This window comes from Xenopus tropicalis, chromosome 3, assembly GCF_000004195.4.
Source record: "Xenopus tropicalis strain Nigerian chromosome 3, UCB_Xtro_10.0, whole genome shotgun sequence".
Lineage (NCBI taxonomy): Eukaryota > Metazoa > Chordata > Amphibia > Anura > Pipidae > Xenopus > Xenopus tropicalis.
This window is the reverse complement of record NC_030679.2, coordinates 18,399,396-18,412,239: the sequence shown is the minus strand read 5'-3', so window position 1 is coordinate 18,412,239 and position 12,844 is coordinate 18,399,396. Positions and strand designations below refer to the sequence as shown.

The following is a 12,844-nucleotide window of genomic DNA, read 5'->3' as shown; positions in this document are numbered from 1 at the left end:
ATAGACTGCTCAAAACTGCAAAACCACAAAGAACTTTTGATAAAATGTCTGAAAATCACCGTAAAACCTTCCACTTTTCAGCATCTTATCTCCTACATGTCACCTATCTGGTAACTAGATAAAACAGCTAAAAAAATATGAATGCCAGGGGTCTACTGAACGATACTAATTGGGCATGTAGTGGTCTCAAGATGAAGATATATAATTTCTGTCATTTCAGCTACAGGTATGGGAAACGTTTTCCAAGAAACCCAATATCCAGAAAGCTCAGAATTACGGGAAGGCCTTCTCCCATAGACTCGATTTTTAATTGAACAGAAACAACGCTCAAAGAAATCCTAAACTTTATGCCACATAAAAGCAGGTGTTATGTTAAAAGGCTTTTTGTTAAATGAATATTGTTGATTTTAATACAAGGAATTCAACTTATTTAGAACATGGGGTTGAGGGGAGATGCTATGTAGTTTGATTAGGTACAATACGAACTACATAGAGATAGGGTCTGCAGATCTGAGGGCTTATTTACAAACAAATCCTCAAGTACAACTTATTCAAAAAGGATGTGATGGATAGTGTATACTGACAGAATGGTACTTGCGTCCAAATATGCTCTTGCACAGTACATCCATCCTGCTTCTTCTGGTGCGCAACTCGCCTACTGACTCTGGGGAACTCTGGAGCTGCCAATGCCTGGACTTAGTGGTATCTCCTTGGTTCCCACAGCAAGTAGTATTAAAAAGGCACACTAGACTTTCAACAAGTGAATACAAATGCAGTTTTAAAAGCATGCTCCTGAAGTGACACAACCCTCACTTTGTAAGTGCTAGGTGCAACTTGCAATTGAATCAAAACATTTCCTAGTCTTACCAGTGCCAATTTATGAGCATACAGCATATGGTAAATAATGTTTAAGTTGGTCTAATTGGGTGTGTGTGAGAGAAGGCCCAGTAGTCAAATGGCAGGAGGCATAATGTCCCCCCCTACTGTAAAATACAATAATAAGGTATCCCCTGAAATGAATGCATAAAAATATAACTCCAAAGCACCAATCCTCATATTTTCTCCCACACAAACAAACAAAAACATAGCGGTCATTTTACTGTAGTAGATGATAATGTATAATGTACCTCCAACTAAAATGTATAAGTCTATAAAAATGTATATATGGTCAATGAACTCAGTGACATCTAAGCACTATATAAATTACAGCAGGGTGGTAAATTATCCTCTATATAATAAAAAAAAGGTTAGTTTGTAGTCAGAGTTTAACAATATGTGCATCACATGGTGATACTGTACTCTATTAGAATTTACAACTTTGGGAAGTACAGCATGTTCTAAGCCTGACTACTGTTTATCTGGCTTTAATAAGCCATGATATGTGATAGTGTTTTATCATTGAATCCCATCACCTTGCTTGCCAGTGAATCAGCAGAATAGCAGTTAAAATATGAAACTCACAGTTAGATAAGAACATGCAGCACACTGACAGAGCCTACTCAAACCACATTTTGCTCTTACCCTTAGTTCCATTCCCTACTGCACCCAGTGCCCTGCTACACTTACAGACAAACACCATCCACTTTCTAGGGTCTTATCCTCAGCACCCAGCAGCCTTAGCCTCACACATACTGAATGTTCTTTTATCCACCCTTAAAAGTTGCAGTCCAGACCAATGTTATGCTCCCACTTGGAGTAGCAATTTGTCAGGTGACCCCCCCCACCGAGGAATCAAAAGAACTTTAGTTGTGGATTGTTAACTTCTTCTATAAAATACAAACCAGCCCATGGTACTTTACTAAAAAGTGTGGAGATGCCATTTTTGTTCTGCTCCCAAGTGTTTCTTGTACAGGACTGGGTGCATGTGCACTAGAGTGTACTCCAAAAGTTACAAAATTTGCACCTGGCCTAGTAATACAGAACATTTACTTGTGAACTAGTAAATGCTATCTGATAATTGGTTGCTATGGTATATATATGGTATAGACCTGGGGCAAAATGTGACTTCTATTGCCCCAATCTCTAAAATGGGACACTCTGCATTATCAAACCTAAACTGGAGTTTTCACTTTCTTTAGGCACAGAAAAAAATTCCTAATCGTGGACCAATATCCAGACCCTGACTGAGTTTCAAAATAGGTCCTGGCATTTCAAGTACACAGCGAAACAAACAGTCTCCACGGGCCCAATAAAAAGTGACTGCCTTATAGCAGCTTCTCTGGCATTTGCCAGTATAGGCCTGAAAATCACATACAGCATCTAATACTGTGCTTCTCAGACCTGTGCCTATATACAGTATATACTGTATTAGTTATCCTAATAATCAATGATAATGAAGGGGTGCCTGGAGATCAGAGGTGAAATCAGAACTGAACTGATCCCACAGCTGTAGTGCTTTTTCTTTCCTTACACCAGACAGGTTAATATGCGCTGAGTCTGTAAATAAATTAATCCTTGCCTTAATCCCACTTAAACACGGTCAGTGACGGGTTATATTAGCTCACTGTAACAGCATCTGTGTGTGTGTAGTAATGTTTGCACAAATTTGTAAGGGTGTTCATCCAGATAGACAGATAGATACAGAAAGATACATAAAGATATATATATATATATGAAAAATAACTACATATATTTCTAGATACAAACATAGATATAGATAGATAGATGATAGATAAAACTCTTTCTGAATATTTATACAGAACGCCCTTTCTTGTAATCGGAGTGGGTCAGTTGGAAGGACCTGCTCATAGACAAAGCATTAGAGAGATTATTATATGATTCCCCTTATATATTGAATTATAGTTATCATATCCCCCTTAGGTGCCTCTTCTCCAGTGTAAACAACCCCAACTTTCTTCATAACTGAGACTTCCCCTGCCCTTTACCAGCTTAGTTGCCCTGCTCTGGACCCTCTCTAATTCAATAATATCCCATTTGATCACTGGAGAATATAAGTGGATGAATATTTTTACATCCCAGGTGCAAGACCTTACATATTTGCAACACTGAATCTTATCTGCCACTTGGCGGCCCAGATTGTCAGTTTGTAAAGATCCTGCTGCAAGGATGCTGCATCCTGAAGGGAATTAGTTGGGCTGCAGAGTTTTGTGTTACATACAGTAGATAAAGAACAGAAAGCTAGATATATAGGTTGGTAGGCTACTCCCTTTGTAGGTTCTGGATAGGGGATTGCTCTGACAAGCATTAAAGAGAGACACCAAATATATTGCACATTGAGGCTTTTTGACACCCAAAGTGGGCAACTTGATGGCCATTCATGTCAGTGGAAGTCAGTAAAGGGGATGACAGGAATGGTTGAAAAACACAATCATTATGAAGGTTGACTTTTTGCCCAGCAGCCTTAGCCTCACACATATTGAATGTTCTTTTATCCACCCTTAAAAGTTGCAGTCCAGACCAATGTTATGCTCCCACTTGGAGTAGCAATTTGTCAGGTGACCCCCCCCCCCCCCCCCCCCCCCACCGAGGAATCAAAAGAACTTTAGTTGTGGATTGTTAAAGTTATGAAGGTTGACTTTTTGCCACTTCTAGTAAAGCGCCACCTGGAGCAAGTGTCTCGCCTTGTTTCATTTCTGAAACACCTCTGAAGAAGTCTTTGCCAGAGGCTCATCACTACCATAAAGCAGCCCTGCTATTCCCTTCTAACTTACAGTCTATTTAAGGGATAGGAATTTGCCATTGAACCCAGCTTATATCTAGGGTATATTTTTTCTTTACCCCATGGTTCATTTAAGGCAATAATTAACTTATTCTGGCCAGCCCTTCCCTGGAAGTACCAGATTCAGAATAGCCTCTTATTCTCGAACCCAGTCACTAGAAATTATTTACAGTTCTGGACAGACGGACAAAGAATGATATTTTTCGTCGGCTTGCTGACGAATTATAAATGGTCTGTGTAAATTTATTTATTTCTCATGGCAGCGAGGCAGAGAGGTGACTCATTTATCCTGTAGAGCAGCCAAATGCCCCCGGCAAGTGTGCAGCTTGCCTGGCAGTTACTGAACTCTCGCTAATCCTTTCTGTGAAATAAGCCTCTCTTACGGCACCCAGAAACTTTCCCCAAAATGAAACACGCACACACCTGTAAAAACACCCAGGAACATGCAAGGCGTGTGCAGCAGTCCAAATATATTCTAATGAAAGAATGTTAAAATGACATCCAGTATTATTCTTGCCTTCCACAAGACCTCCAGATTGTAACAACGTATGTTGAATTAGGGCAAGCCTACCCAACTGAAGCTAGTGAGCCAGATGCAGAGCACATTTAATTGACTCTTCCCAATATTTCTACCCCCGCTGACCAGTGCAGACTTGCCAAGTCTTGCTCTTGCCCTGCGACTGGGGTACAGTCAATATTCCAGTTCTGTGTTACTCAGAGGCCTGGATTTGTGGGAAGGGCACCAAGTCCTATGGTGGTAGGATTCTAAGGGGAAAGAATACCACGGGGCCATACCTACACTGGGGACTCAGAGATGCCAACTAGGAGAAAGAAAAAGGGATCTGTGTGCATCTTGGCCACATCTGCCCGTCCCCGGACTGTTCTGCACTGGCCCCATCTACGATCAACCCCAGTTTTACCCTACTGGCATGCTCCACTGCTTCAGACAAACCACAGAGGAATTTGGGTGATAATTTTATGCATTTCAATAAAGTAAAATAGATTTGTGGTACAAATTACTGACAGCGGGTGATGGACCTGTTACTGCAGGTGACTGAGGGTGGCTTAAATAAGTGTCACTCCTCAAAAACACAGGTCCCCAGGTCTAGGCAGGAGATTTAAATAGCTATCAAAATATCATGCCCACCCAGTCCGCAGTATGTCTGTCGGGTCAGAGCCTAGATGGTAGTGGTTTGTGTGTAAGTTTGAGGTGTTTTCAGGCTGCTAGGTGACATTTAGTAGTATTTAGGATAGCACACAGACTTTCAGCCCAAATCTCAACCTTTTCTGGCCAGGTGAGACCGCCCCCAGCTTCCTTTGTGCACCCCTAGTAGGTGTAGCTGAACCATTTAGAAACCAAAGCAAGAGGCTATAACTTAAAAAAAGTTGTGCTCTTTGCTTATATACACATGAACAGAAGGTGCTGTATTGCTTGCCTAAGCAGAGGCATTATAGTATGCTTTTTATATGGATTTTCTACCTGTGCCACCCTCCCCCCCCCCCAACATGGAACTGTAGTTAAGCCTTATTTAGAGGAGTACAGACTGCCCTAAACTGCTCTGTAGAACGAAAGGGGGCACAAATCAATTAACAAATAGATTTCATTGTTAATTGAGAAATTTGATTTATGAAGTAAGGTATGAAGTTATGGAAATTCTCCTTAGGTTCCATACATTGGCAGATATCAGCATTCTATTTAGCCTGTATGAAACTGAAGACCATCAGCCCATGTGATGCCTGAGCAGGATGGAGAGAGGTGCATAGTCAGTCTAGAAATGCCAATCCAGATCTAAAGTGTTCCCAACATCTCTTGGCCATGATTGCCTGGGCCATGCCCCACCCCTCTGCTGAGCTCCCTGCTCCACTGCTTTGAACAGATATCGGAAGACTATGGGTAACAAGTCTATGCATTTTAATGAAGTAGGTAAGTTAGGTGATGAAACCTCATTTTGTACAATATTCAGTGCGTGTATGGTGGATCCACGAGGCGAATGATCTTTCCGGCGACCAATAGTCGACCAAAGGCTTATTCTTGCAAGCACAATTTTCCTGTATATGAGAGGCATATAACTTATTTGCAGATAAATGCTTATGCACCATAATATATACACATTTCCATGCAGTTTGTGCCACAGCTTTATTTTACTTTACACAAATAAACAACAGCAACCCCCCTTACCCACATTCCTGGTTCTCTAATAGTAATGATGCTCAGTGAGGCTGTTTTTAACTCTTCTAACTAAGGGGAAAAACAATGACTTACCTTCTGGTCATCTGAGCAATAAAAATTTGTTTTTTTAACAGAATTAAAACCACATTTTTTTTAAACACTTCTACTCAGCTTCTACTCACCAAGAAGGAATGTCGCCCCTGACCTGTTCCCATAACTTCAGACAGTGGTAAAATTCATTGCCTGTGTTTCAAAAGCAGGAAATTGTCCACTTCATCTTCCCTGTCATCCTGCTGAAAGAGAAATCAAAATGCATCATAAAAACATTGTAGCAAATAAGGGCTCATTTATCAAAGGCTGGGATGCAAGTTCTTAAGAATTAAGAGTCGGCTGGGATCATTTTTTAGCATTTCTTTTTTAGAGTCACATCCTAAAACTGCTGGCCTAGGCAAGAGCCCATGGCGGTCTATAAATAAATACAGTCCTGGTTGCACCCACAGCCCAATGGAGCACCCTAGCGTCCATTTATGACCCATAAGATGTGGGAGTCCAAATGAAAGCCTGCATGCCTTCCCCAGCCAACCCCTCAAGAAGACAGCATTGCAGAACACAGTCACACTGTGTCCATTCTAGAGCACAAAGACCTATTGGTACTAGGGGATGAGGCCCAACTATTGTTGCAAATGGAGGAGGCTTCAAAACTAGGTCAAGTTGTTGTTATGGGGGACTTTAATTATCCGGACATTGACTGGAGTAATGGGGTGGCTAAGTCAGAAAAAGCTAGTAGGTTTGTAAATATGCTAAATGACAACTTTTTATTTCAGGCAGTTCAAGAACCCACTAGGAATGACGCTATTTTGGACCTGGTAATATCTAATAATAATGAACTCATCTCTAACATTTGTGTGGGTGAGCATTTGGGGAACAGTGATCACAACATGGTCTCCTTTGAGATAATGCTGCAGAGACAGCTCTATAAGGGAGTAACTAATACGCTCAATTTTAGACGTGCAGACTTTGCCAGTATAAGGGCATCTCTGCAATGTGTCAACTGGGAAAGGCTTTTCATGGGGTTAGACACAGAAGGAAAATGGAACATCTTTAAAACATTGCTTTGTAGGTATACACAACAGTATATCCCCCTTGTAAGCAAGGAGAGGCATCGCAAAGCAAAACCTTTATGGCTGAATAAAAGTGTTATTGGTGAGGTTGGTAAGAAAAAACGTGCTTTTAGGGCATTCAAGTTAGCTGGGACAGCTGAAACTTTCATCAGGTACAAGGAAGCAAATAAAGCATGCAAAAAAGCTATCAAGCAAGCTAAAATAGAAATGGAAAGGGATATTGCAGCTAGGAGTAAAAAGAATCCTAAATTATTTTTTAATTATGTGAATAGTAAAAAAATGAAGCAAGAAGGGGTGGGAACTTTATTATCACGGGGGGGTAAGTTGGTTGATGAGAACGGGGAAAAAGCTGAAATTTTGAACTCTTATTTTTCATCTGTCTATACATCTGAGGAGCCAGATAATGAAGGCTTCCCTTGTAATATGCCCAGTTCTAGTAATTTAGCTACTGACGCATGGGTCACTCGGGAGGAAATTCAAAAGAGACTTGAACATGTAAAGGTAAACAAAGGTCCAGGGCCGGATGGGATTCATCCCAGGGTATTAAATGAGCTGAGCGCTGTGATTGCCAAACCTCTTCACTTAATTTTTCAGGATTCATTGAGGTCTGGCATGGTGCCAAGAGACTGGCGGATTGCTAATGTGGTGCCGTTATTTAAAAAGGGATCCCGTTCTCAGCCTGAAAACTATAGGCCTGTTAGTCTGACATCAGTAGTAGGAAAACTTTTGGAAGGGGTAATAAGGGATAGGGTACTTGAATACATTGCAGTTCACAATACTATTAGTTTGTGCCAGCATGGTTTTATGCGTAACAGATCTTGCCAGACTAATTTAGTCGCCTTTTATGAGGAGGTGAGCAGGAACCTTGATGCTGGAATGGCAGTTGATGTCATCTACTTGGACTTTGCTAAAGCGTTTGATACAGTACCTCACAGAAGGTTAATGATCAAATTAAGGAATATTGGCCTAGAACATAATATTTGTAATTGGATAGAGAACTGGCTGAAGGATAGAGTACAAAGAGTGGTTGTAAATGGAACATTTTCTAATTGGACCAGTGTGGTTAGTGGAGTACCGCAGGGGTCAGTCCTTGGGCCTTTGCTTTTTAACTTGTTTATTAATGACCTGGAGGTGGGCATAGACAGTACTGTTTCTATTTTTGCTGATGACACTAAATTGTGCAAAACTATAAGTTCCATGCAGGATGCTGCCGCTTTGCAGAGCGATTTGACAAAATTAGATAACTGGGCAGCAAACTGGAAAATGAGGTTCAATGTTGATAAGTGCAAAGTTATGCACTTTGGTAGAAATAATATAAACGCAAACTATCTTCTGAATGGGAGTGTGTTGGGGGTTTCCTTAATGGAGAAGGATCTAGGGGTTTTTGTTGATAACAAGTTGTCTAATGCCAGGCAGTGTCATTCTGTGGCTACTAAAGCAAATAAAGTGCTGTCTTGTATAAAAAAGGGCATTGACTCAAGGGATGAGAACATAATTTTGCCCCTTTATAGGTCCCTGGTAAGGCCTCACCTTGAGTATGCAGTTCAGTTTTGGGCTCCAGTCCTTAAGAAAGATATTAATGAGCTGGAGAAAGTGCAGAGACGTGCAACTAAACTGGTTAAGGGGATGGAAGATTTAAACTATGAGGTGAGACTGTCGAGGTTGGGGTTGTTCTCTCTGGAAAAGAGGCGCTTGCGAGGGGACATGATTACTCTGTACAAGTACATTAGAGGGGATTATAGGCAGTTGGGGGATGTTCTTTTTTCCCATAAAAACAATCAGCGCACCAGAGGTCACCCCTTTAGATTAGAGGAAAGGAGCTTCCATTTGAAGCAGCGTAGGTGGTTTTTCACGGCGAGGGCAGTGAGGTTATGGAATGCCCTTCCTAGTGATGTGGTAATGGCAGATTCTGTTAATGCCTTTAAGAGGGGCCTGGATGAGTTCTTGATCAATCAGAATATCCAAGGCTATTGTGATACTAATATCTACAGTTAGTACTAGTGGTTGTATATATAGTGTATGTATGTGAGTGTATAGATTGGTAGGTGTGGGTTAAGTGTGCTGGGTTTACTTGGATGGGTTGAACTTGATGGACACTGGTCTTTTTTCAACCCTATGTAACTATGTAACTATGTAACTATGTAACTATGTAATTGCAGAGAACGGTGTAAGATGCAAAAAACACACTGTTTGCCATGTCACAAGTAATGGGAAAAGGTGAAAATGAAAGGCTAGTTGTCTCTCTATGAGGATCCCCCTAACTGACAGAAATGGAGCCTGAACTAACTCCTAGGTACTCCTGATAGGGTAAAGTACTGCTTTTCAAAGAATTGTATTTGTTATATAAAAGACTTACTATGATTTTTTTTATGAACATGGAGTTCAAAAGGTAAATAAATGATGATAGCACGCTTTTTCAGATTTATTCATGATCTGGCACCATCTTATTGACTAATGGTCCAGTATTTTGTATTGAGTTTTAATATGATTCTATACTTTCAGAATAATTCATATATAGTTACATACGGTTGAAAAAAGTCCAGAGTCCATCAAGTTTAGCTTTTCCATATAAAACCCAGCACACACAAAATTATACCTATCACTCACATACATAGACTATATATACCAACATCAATACTAACTGTAGATTTTAGTATCACAATAGCCTTGGGTACTATGCTTGTTCCAGAACTCATCCAGGCCTCTCCTAAAGGCATTAACAGAATCTGCCATTACACCATCACTAGGAAGAGCATTCCCCAACCTCACTGCCCTCACAGTGAAAAACCCCCTACGCTGCTTCAAATGGAAGCTCCGTTGCTCTAATCCAGGGGTAGGGAACCTATGGTTCGGGAGCCAGATGTGGCTCTTTTGATGGCTGCATCTGGCTCACTGCCAAATCTTTAATAAAAAAATAACGGGGGCGTGGCCTGCGCTCGCCGGATAGAAGACGTGTTCTAAGCCTTAACACGTCTTATATCCGCCAAGCGCAGACCACGCCCTCCTCAGCATCGCATCCGGCATCCTTGGCACCCACCCTACCCTGCCCCTGTGCTCGGCGGATAGAAGACGTGTTCTAAGCCTTTGAACACGTCTTCTATCTGCCAAGCGCAGGCTACACCCTCTTCTGCATCGCATCCGCATCCTCGGGACCCATCCTACCTTGCCCCGCAGCATCCGTGGCCAAACATATTGTATGGCTCTCACGGAATTACATTTTAAAATATGTGGTGTTTATGGCTCTCTCAGCCAAAAAGGTTCCTGACCCCTGCTCTAATCTAAAGGGGGAGCCTCTGGTGCGCTGATTGTTTTTATGGGACAAAAGAACATCCCATACCACAGATATTTGGTAAGTTGATGCAGAATATAAATGAGCAAAGTTTTGAAGTTCAGAGTTCCCTTTCGCCCGAAGTGCCCTTTTGCTCTACTTTGCACATAGAGACATGGACATCTTTACATTAGGAGCAGCTGAAGTAACACTAGTGGCAAAAGGGAAGGACTTTATATATTATGTTTTTACAGGTGCCCTTAGGCACCTTTGTTTGTCTCTAGGGTGGTTGGAGTGGGGAATGTATACGATTTGAGGACAGTACCAGCAGTATACACCCCCCCCAACCTACTAATATAGAATGTGATCAAAAGCAGGTTATAATCTCCAGACAGGCTGGCTATACATCCGTACAAACCAGTTCAGAGCAACACACTACAACTTTTTTTTTTTTAAACTATTTATATCTCCCACTCAGTATTGTTTGTAATTATAATAGCATAATCTCATAACTGTAAGGCTGAGTCATACTTTTTAAAACAAAATATAAGGGATTGATTTACTAAATGCGAAAAAGTCCAAACATAAAAATATCCAACTCCACTCTCCAAAACAGGACAGAGACCTGCAATAAATACAGTACGCATGGCAGTCCGTAATGGAGCCCTGTAGGGCAGGGGGTAAGGACAGGGCTGCCAGCCAGGTGTCAAACTATAGCTGCCTTGAACCTGTCTGCACTACACTCTGTACCTTGTTCTGTGTTGTGTAAATGACCCCTTTAGAGTTTATGTCCCTAATTCAGTGTTCCTGTAAAATGCATAAGCAGGAGACCCTGTGAATAAGGATTATCAGTATACAGGCCATATACTGTATAAGGGTTGCCACCTGGCCAGTATTTTACTTGGCTGGTACAAATGATGTTTGATGCCAAAATAACAAATAATATAGGAGGGTTTTTGCAAAAAAGATGGCAACCCTATGGCCCAAAGAAAGGTGGGACAGTTCGGCAACATAAGGTCCACCAAGGAGTACAAGTACGAGGATCCTGCTGATAGTCTCTTATCTAGGTACTTGAGTCTTCTGAGGTAGAGTCCTCAGGGTCACCATCATCAGGGAGAAAAAGGGGTACTGTTGTGCCAGGCCCCGTGAAAATCTGCTTCGGAAGGGGGCCCAGGCGTGCCACAAGTTATGCAAATTGAAGAAACTGATGTAACTTGCCTAGAAACTTACTGTAGGTAGCTTGCTTTCAAGCAACAGACAATGCAGAGAAGCGGCAGATGAGGCAAACTCCACTAACCACCAATGAATTAACATATTAAGGTAAATTCCACTGCCCCCAATGAACTGACTGACTTATTAGCACATTTATTATTCATTTTAACTATTTATATGAACGTCTTATTATAGTGAAACATCAGCTGTTTATTTTGGGGGCTATTTACTGAATTTTATTAGTGTCTCCTACATGAAATGACTAGTTATTAGGCCCCACAGCAACATCATTGAGCCCCTGTGCTTACGCAATTTATGTAGCAAAAACGTACATTACTTTTAAGGATATTTACATAACTTGCGTATAAAGTGACCACCAATTAAAGTACTGTTATTAACACATTAATTATTTTTACTATTTTTCTGAACTACTTCTGACTAGTTATTGGGCCCCACAGCAATGTCATTGGACCCCTAAACTTAAGCAGTTAAGTAGCTTTTGCGAAAAGGTGGGAAGGGGTTAAACTTAGGAAAAACTTTGTTTCTCAACCATGTAAGCAGTTACCCGTGATAAATCTTCACTATCGTGGGCGACTAATCTCCCCGACATGGCATCCCACTGGCAAGAATTTAAATCTCGGGTGGGATGGCACACGTGTCACTTCAGTTTCCTGATGTCGCCTGAAGTTTCCTTGCGAGGCAACTTTCCACCAGCGATTTACATTCTTGCCGGTGGGAGTAGTCGCCCGCAATAGTGAAGATTTATCGTGGGCGACTAATCTCCCTGTGTGCCACTGCCCTTAGAGTTACCTCGTAATACTGCTACCCTAGGCAAGAGCCCATGGCTGTCTATATATATAAATACAGCCCTGGTAGCACCCACAGCCCAATTAAGCACCCTAACATCCATCTATGACCAAGATGTGGGAGTCCAAATGGAAACCTGCATGCCTTCCCAAGCCCACCCCTCAAGAACCCAGCATTGCAGAACTCGGTCATATCCTTCATTTACCAACCATATAAGCAGTCAACGGGCACTCTTCAGGTGCAGATGAATAAACTTTAAGCAGCTATTTGGGCGAAATAAAAAGTAAAATCCACTTTACTATGACGATGATGATGTCACTTTCAGCTTCTGTAATGTCATTTCTGGTTTTTATGACACTTATGTTGGGGAGGGTCGGGTTTAAAGGAGAAGGAAAGGTATAATCACTGGGGATTCCAAAATGTTAGGCGCTCCCCAGTGATTCTAATTACTTACCTGATATCCCTGGTCCGTGCTATTTCCAGAAACTTGCACCGGCTTGGGGTACCTGGCAGTGATCCTCTTCCTTCTTCTGTCTTTGTGCCGTTTGCGCATGTGCAGTAGAGTAAAAAGCCAAACTTTAACAAAA

The 12,844-nt window shown here is 41.5% G+C and overlaps 1 long non-coding RNA gene across 1 annotated transcript; it reads right to left on the bottom strand.

The window, feature by feature from the left end:
* Nucleotides 1-5,424: 5,424 nt before the first annotated feature.
* Nucleotides 5,425-12,844, bottom strand: LOC105946924. Its single transcript, XR_001170357.3, has 3 exons — nucleotides 12,712-12,844; nucleotides 6,032-6,142; nucleotides 5,425-5,728 (listed from the first exon to the last, which is right to left on the bottom strand). It is a non-coding gene; the product is annotated as an uncharacterized LOC105946924 (long non-coding RNA).